The sequence below is a fragment of the Solanum dulcamara genome, chromosome 8 (genome assembly GCF_947179165.1).
Source record: "Solanum dulcamara chromosome 8, daSolDulc1.2, whole genome shotgun sequence".
Taxonomy (NCBI): Eukaryota; Viridiplantae; Streptophyta; class Magnoliopsida; order Solanales; family Solanaceae; genus Solanum; species Solanum dulcamara.
In genome coordinates, this window is record NC_077244.1 from 15,929,680 (window position 1) to 15,936,390 (window position 6,711).

At 29.7% G+C, this 6,711-nt stretch overlaps 1 pseudogene; it reads right to left on the reverse strand.

Annotated features, from left to right (window-relative positions):
* Positions 1-560: 560 nt before the first annotated feature.
* LOC129901330 (uncharacterized) lies at positions 561-6,415 on the reverse strand (annotated as a pseudogene).
* Positions 6,416-6,711: the final 296 nt, after the last annotated feature.

A 6,711-nucleotide genomic window follows, 5' to 3' on the forward strand; every position in this document is an offset into this window, starting at 1 on the left:
TATTAGTATAGAAACCTATACATTTACAAAAAATAAAAGATTCAATTGTATAAAAGCACAAATATACTATATATATTTATACATATTAGATAGGTATAACAAACAAGTGTATAAACTATTAAGTTCTACATATTTGTATTGAATATTACTGAATGAATTATACCTATAAATAGCATGCATCATAAAATAATTTGTATATTCAATTTTAACTTTTTATAAAATTATATATTTATATATATATATATATTCTGTATAAACATACAAATGAATTTCGTCAACAACATCATCATATTCATTTATACATTTTTGGTTTAACCTATATACTTATACAAATATAGTTGTTCCAAGTTTCAAATTAGATTTATACGGTTATCCTTAAATAAACATCTTTACAGAAAAACAACACTTAAACGATAAGAATTATTACTGTTTAGCTTTTCCATGAATTCACAAAATCGTAATGTATCAAACAATTTATTACAAGAGAAATATTCAAAATAGAAATGCAAAGCATTTTCAATTCAACAGAAGTTCAGATTATAAAACCAATCTATCACTTGTCAAATATCTCAAGGCTTATTAATACATGAACGCATGTTATGACCTGCAACTCCACATGTACTATACATATTCTTCCACACACTCCCGAACAACTCTCTTGAACCCTTTGTGTGAGTCTTCTTCCTCGGCCTGCCAAGTCATCTCCTGAAAGGTAGAGGAAGAACTACATTATCCAATGTATTCCAGTATCACCCACACTTTAATATCAGGCAAGGGATATATTGGCGTTGTTACAATCCGATTTTGAAAACTAAGCTTCAAAAGCTTTTCATAACTTGGCAAAAATTCTACTTTAAAAATTATTTTTTAGAAAAATAGGAATTGGAGTCGCCATTTAATTTTAGGAAAATTAAGAAACCATTTAAAAGGGAATTTTGAAAAAGAAACCTTTAAATAAACCAAAGTCGGATAAGGGTTCAAACAATCCTCTAAGGAAGGTTTTATGCACCTTAAAAGATCCGCTAACATGCGGTTGACCGGCGGATTAAAAAAGTTTGGCTAATTTGAAAGAAACTTGAGTCACTTGAAAAGAATTTGTTTTAGAAATAACTAAAATTCTTTTGACACTTTTAAAGTCTCAAAATAATTCTAGTTTAACAATTTCATCTATAGTTAAACTTTTGAACTAAATAATTACTTCAAACTCATAAATGTGGACTAAAAGGACCTTGTTCAACAACTATTAAAGGATATAGAAAATTCTTAAGTCATTCTTACAAAATTCAGAAATTCGTCTAAAAAAAGACAAATTGACATACATAATTAATTCGAATAGATAAGAGAGTGAAATAAAAATAAAATTTTTGAAAATCTCTAATTTTTCCATTTGAGGATTCATCTAAGTTAATTAGAGTTAGAGTTAACCAAATTTAAACAATAAATACAATAAAATAATTAAACAAGGAGTAGAACGAATTCGGACCCTTTGGGCCTAAATTCTTTGTTGTCCAAAATGTGAACTTTGAGCCTATTTTTGCTCAAGTTCACTATGGATCATTGGGTCCAGATGTACTCTTTGGGCAGCTGCTGTTTTGGACTCAACAGTTCATTTGTTACAAACTCTTTCTGCCGAACTTCAATCATATGGGCTTTAGCCCATTTTTATTATTAAGCCTTATAATCAAACTTCCTTTGGACCAGTCTTTTAGCTTCCATTTCATCTTGACGAGGTTGACTCAAAAATTGGGTTTGACCCAATTCAAAATGCAAGGATGAAGGGAAGAGTCCATGTGGACTCGGTTACATGAGAGATTAAAATGAGGAGTATAGATTAGCATTCATCCTTATATAAATATAAAAGTTACCAATTGATTACAATAAAATATTATGAAACAACACATGATTACATTAGAAAGCTTGAATTTATGGCTAACAGGAGAGACTAGAATAACCACCTTATATTCTACTGTTTAACAAAACATTCATAAACAATTAAATAGAATAAACAAGTTTTCTCTACCCAGGAGCAAGCACAAAGATAGAAATTCATTTTAGCAACTAAACCAATAATTCATTTTTTTTATGAACACACACAAATTGCTTATACTACAGCAACTAAGATGGACCTGCTTCATTAGATATCGAGAATCAACAGTTAACAGGGCAGCAGCTAACCAAAGATTCAAGGAAGCGAGAAAAAAAATGATTAACACAATTAAAACATCTGCCTCGTATTTTGCTACTAGAATATTCACCAATATTAAAACCACGTGCTTAACATAAAGAATTTCAGACAAAGAACCTAAAGGGAAACATACAGTAACTTGAAATAAATAAGGACTTTGAAAAAGACTAAAAGACTTGAAGTTACTTGAATTTTAGACAAAGACTCTAAATTACAACTGGTAGATAACTTAGAGCCATTTTTAATCAAAATTTTTGGTGAAATGATGACCTAGACCTGATCAAATCATGCCATGCTGGACAGTGAAACACGAGCCAAAAACATGTTTAAAAAAAGATAAAATATTCATCAGGTCACCCAATAATAAGGAATTTAGGAAAGAACAAGTTAACAAAACTTCATGCTTAAGGATTTCCGTGAAGAGCCGACTAGAGAAAAAACTATGAACTCATACTTCACACATATGAAAGAACTAGGAAAAGAGATTGAATCACATATCTAGTATCTAGTTTAAGTAGAATACTTGAAGGGATCTACATAAACTGACAAATAAGTAAGGCTAAGATTAACACAAGCGAAAGAACTAGCAGCTAATCGCAAAATATGAACATCTAAAGGTTATTCATACCAACGGTGTCAAAGGCAAGTTCAAAATCAGAACACTTTTTATAAAAGTGATTGCCATAAGAATATTAACTAAAACATATGATTCAACATTTGTAAGGGAGGAGAAAACTCTAAATTAATGGCTAAACATGGCAATTGAAAGAACTGTTACAAAGAATAGAAAAGGAAACAAAATTGTATCTATTCAGATCATAATAACAAACTAAAGACTCAACAATCCATAAATAAAGACGATAAGCCAGAATTCGAGCTAAGAACTAACAGAACAATAGCTTAATAAAATAGCAAAGAAAGAGAGAAAGGATTACCTGGTTCTGGGCAGCGAATTGGAACTTGAGCTCTTAGAGACGATTCCACAACCAAAACGTAACTAGGACAGCCGAGAGAGAGGAAAACTTTTTATTATCTAATGAAAACACTTAGTTTTGTTCATTATTTTTTCAAGTAGTTTTCCTTGACAATATAGGTTTTCATGTTTTCAAAATCTTCTTTTAACATAATGTAGATAATAAAATATGCTTAAGTTATATTTAGTTAGAACCTTCATGGCCTAATTGATTTGATTCTTTCTTTAAAATTGAGCTAGTTAGCATGTTGTTAGTCACTTCTAGGATGCCCATCAATTTAATAACTCAAAATACCATGATATATTCCTTGATTTAGTTTCAAATGAGTAAATGCTTCTGTAATTTTATTTTTGGTGCATGTGATATCAATTCAAGTCAATCTTTGGACTTCATTCTTGCATATCGTTGAGTTTTGAGTCTCCTATCATCTTGATCAAATGACTGAAAATTGATACATGGAAAAAAAGGTAATATCTATGATTTGAATATTAATATTGGGTTGTATACACGGAATACAAGAAGAAAATAGTGCCGTATACACTGATATACAGTGTGTATATAATTTGATGTAAAGAAATAATGTTATATATACTGTATATACACTATATATAGTGTATACACAATGATATATAGTATGTACAGGGGAAGAGACACTGTATACAGTGTTATATACACTTTATATACACTGTATATAGTATGTATGCAGTGATATACAGTAGATACATGGAGTAAAACACTGTATACAGTGTTGTATATGCTGTATATACACTATATACAGTATATATACAGTGATATGCAGTAGATACAGGGGAAAAACACTATATATAGTGTATATACAGTAATATGCAGCAGCTACAAGGAATAAAAACTGTATACAATGTATATACAGTGTGATACACAATGATATAAAATGATATACAGTGATATACAGCATCTACAGAAAACAAACACGTGGTATATGGTCTATATACAATTCAATACAGTGTATATACAGATGCGATATATAATGGAATTGAGCTTAAGGCCCAAAATACAGATGGCCCAATAACTTAGTCCAGGCGTACAGAAACTAAGTGTTGGACCAAATTTTCATACTTTATTCATTTATATTTAATTCAGGTTGTAATAATTTATTTATTTATTTACGTTTGTTTATACTAACGTAGAAGTTGATTAGTTTGATTTAACTTAATTGAATTCTCCTAAGGATAAACCAATTCATGTTAATTTATTCTTAAAATGATTTTCTATATTTACTTAGTCATTGATAAACTTTTACTTTATATATATATATATATATACATGTATATTATAATCAAATGTTTAAGTTTTATCAATTTTTCTTCTAAAAAATAATTTCAAAGTCTTCGTTTCCTTTTAAATTAATATTTCCCAAAATTAGTCAAATAATTTTCAAATCGTTGGATAACCGCATGTTAGTGGCTATTTTAAGTGCTAAAACCTTCTTAAAATAGTAATATGAACCTCGTATCCTTTTTCTCTAAATTTTTAAGACTTAAATCTGTTAGAGTCTTTTAAATTAAGTTTTCTTAATTTCTTTAAAAAATTAAGTGGCGACTCCTCTTTTACTAAAATTGATTTTTTCTTATAAAAATGAAATTAATTTTACACTTTCTCCATTTTTCGACATAACAAGGCATACACCACAGCCCCTACGCCTACAGACATTGAGGCCGCAATGCATACTCTAGGGATCACTCCTCCGGATACAAATTGGTACATGGACACCGGTGCCACTTCTCACATGACATCCAATCAAGGAAACTAACTATCTATATATGGAAACTAAATATATACAATTTGTTATAAATCTGTCAGAATATATTACCATATATTCTAGCTATCTATATATGAAAACTAAATATATACAATTTGTTACAAATTTGTCAGAATATATTACCATATATTCTAACAACTCCCAAACAGCGGGTGTTCTTTTCTTAGCCTCCCAAAATCTCTCCCTTTTCAATGTTAACAAGTGCCCTATTTATAGTAGAAAATAGCAAATTTGAATTTTCAAATTGGAGCCGTTTAAGAGGGGAAAAGGAAAATCTTCTCCAAGATATTTTTTGAATTCTCAAAGTCTTTCAAAGATTAAGAAAATTAGGAAGAAAGGGATGACAAAGCGATGGGATTACCTACTCCTAGGCTGATTTGAGGGATATGGATGAACACAAATTTCGCTGGGCAAAAGGGGGATGATGTGGGAGAATATTGTATGTTGAAGGTGTATGTTTGTTACTGTAAGAGTATGGGTTGGGGAATTGGGCCTCAAATTGATCCAATTGTGGACTGAAATGATAGGAAATGTCCAATTAGAATTAAGATTTCAAGGGAACAGTTCCTTTGAGAAAATTTTCATCAATAATTCGAATCTGATGAATACGATACGAGGCGAATCCAAATTAACTGATCAACTTCTTAATTTAACAAAGTAAAATAATTATCAAATTACCGAAATAAAAAAAATACTATTTAACTATAATTTAACCACAAAAAGGAAATCAATACATATTTGAGTTAAAATCCATTTTTGAGATGATTTTTCAAATTACTAATAAATTAATAAATATAAAAATATATATTTTATACTTACATAAAGATAAACATTTTATAGAAAAAAGGCAAAAGTTTCTTGAAAAAGATTTTTAAAAGTATTTTTGATATTTTGAAAATAATTATTTTGAATTATTTGAAATTGAAGAAGCTTGAAAATTAATTTTATTGTGGAGGGCCAAAATTGGGTGTCAACAGGCACCTCATAAATCTTCAGGACAGTTTCTGGTTTGTATAAATCAGAGCAATATTCATCTGATGTTAGGTTTTTCAATTTCAATACAGCCCAAGCTTGTTCACATGGTATTTCTTCATAATGGAACCTACCACAAAAACATATTTTTTTTCTGAAGACACACTACAAAATTTCTGTCATCATCATTCCACATTGTGCACATATTCAGTCGATGGTACAACCTATTATCGCATTAACAAATAATAAATTAAAGCTCTATATATACAATTTTATCTTTATATTTGAAGAACAATATACAAAAAAAAATGCATATCATCATTCTTGTGCACATAGCTTCATTTTCTATATATCTTGATACTTTGGCTTTCCTTTTATAATCGTGGTTCCTTCTTTCAAATATAAGTCTAACCTGCTCCAAAAATTTGGCAACTCTCTAGCTGATACTAGTGCAACATTTATACTCTCTGTAATATTCGATGTCATAGCCCATTCTCGATGAACTTCTACATAACACCTAGCCTAATTTTCATATCCAGCCAACTCTAAGTATTCTTTCACTCTTACATCTACTTTTTCCACAGTCTCCATTAGACTATGAAATTCAACTTTTTTGCACGTCTTCGCATTTTGTAGAATATAGCAGTCACCTTTTCATGTGACTTTCTGTTTTTGTTTTGCACATTACCCCACAAATTCCACATGAAAGCATAATGAAGCACATCAATATACATTCTCATGACAGCCTTTATAATGCTCTCATTTCTATCAAACACAACACA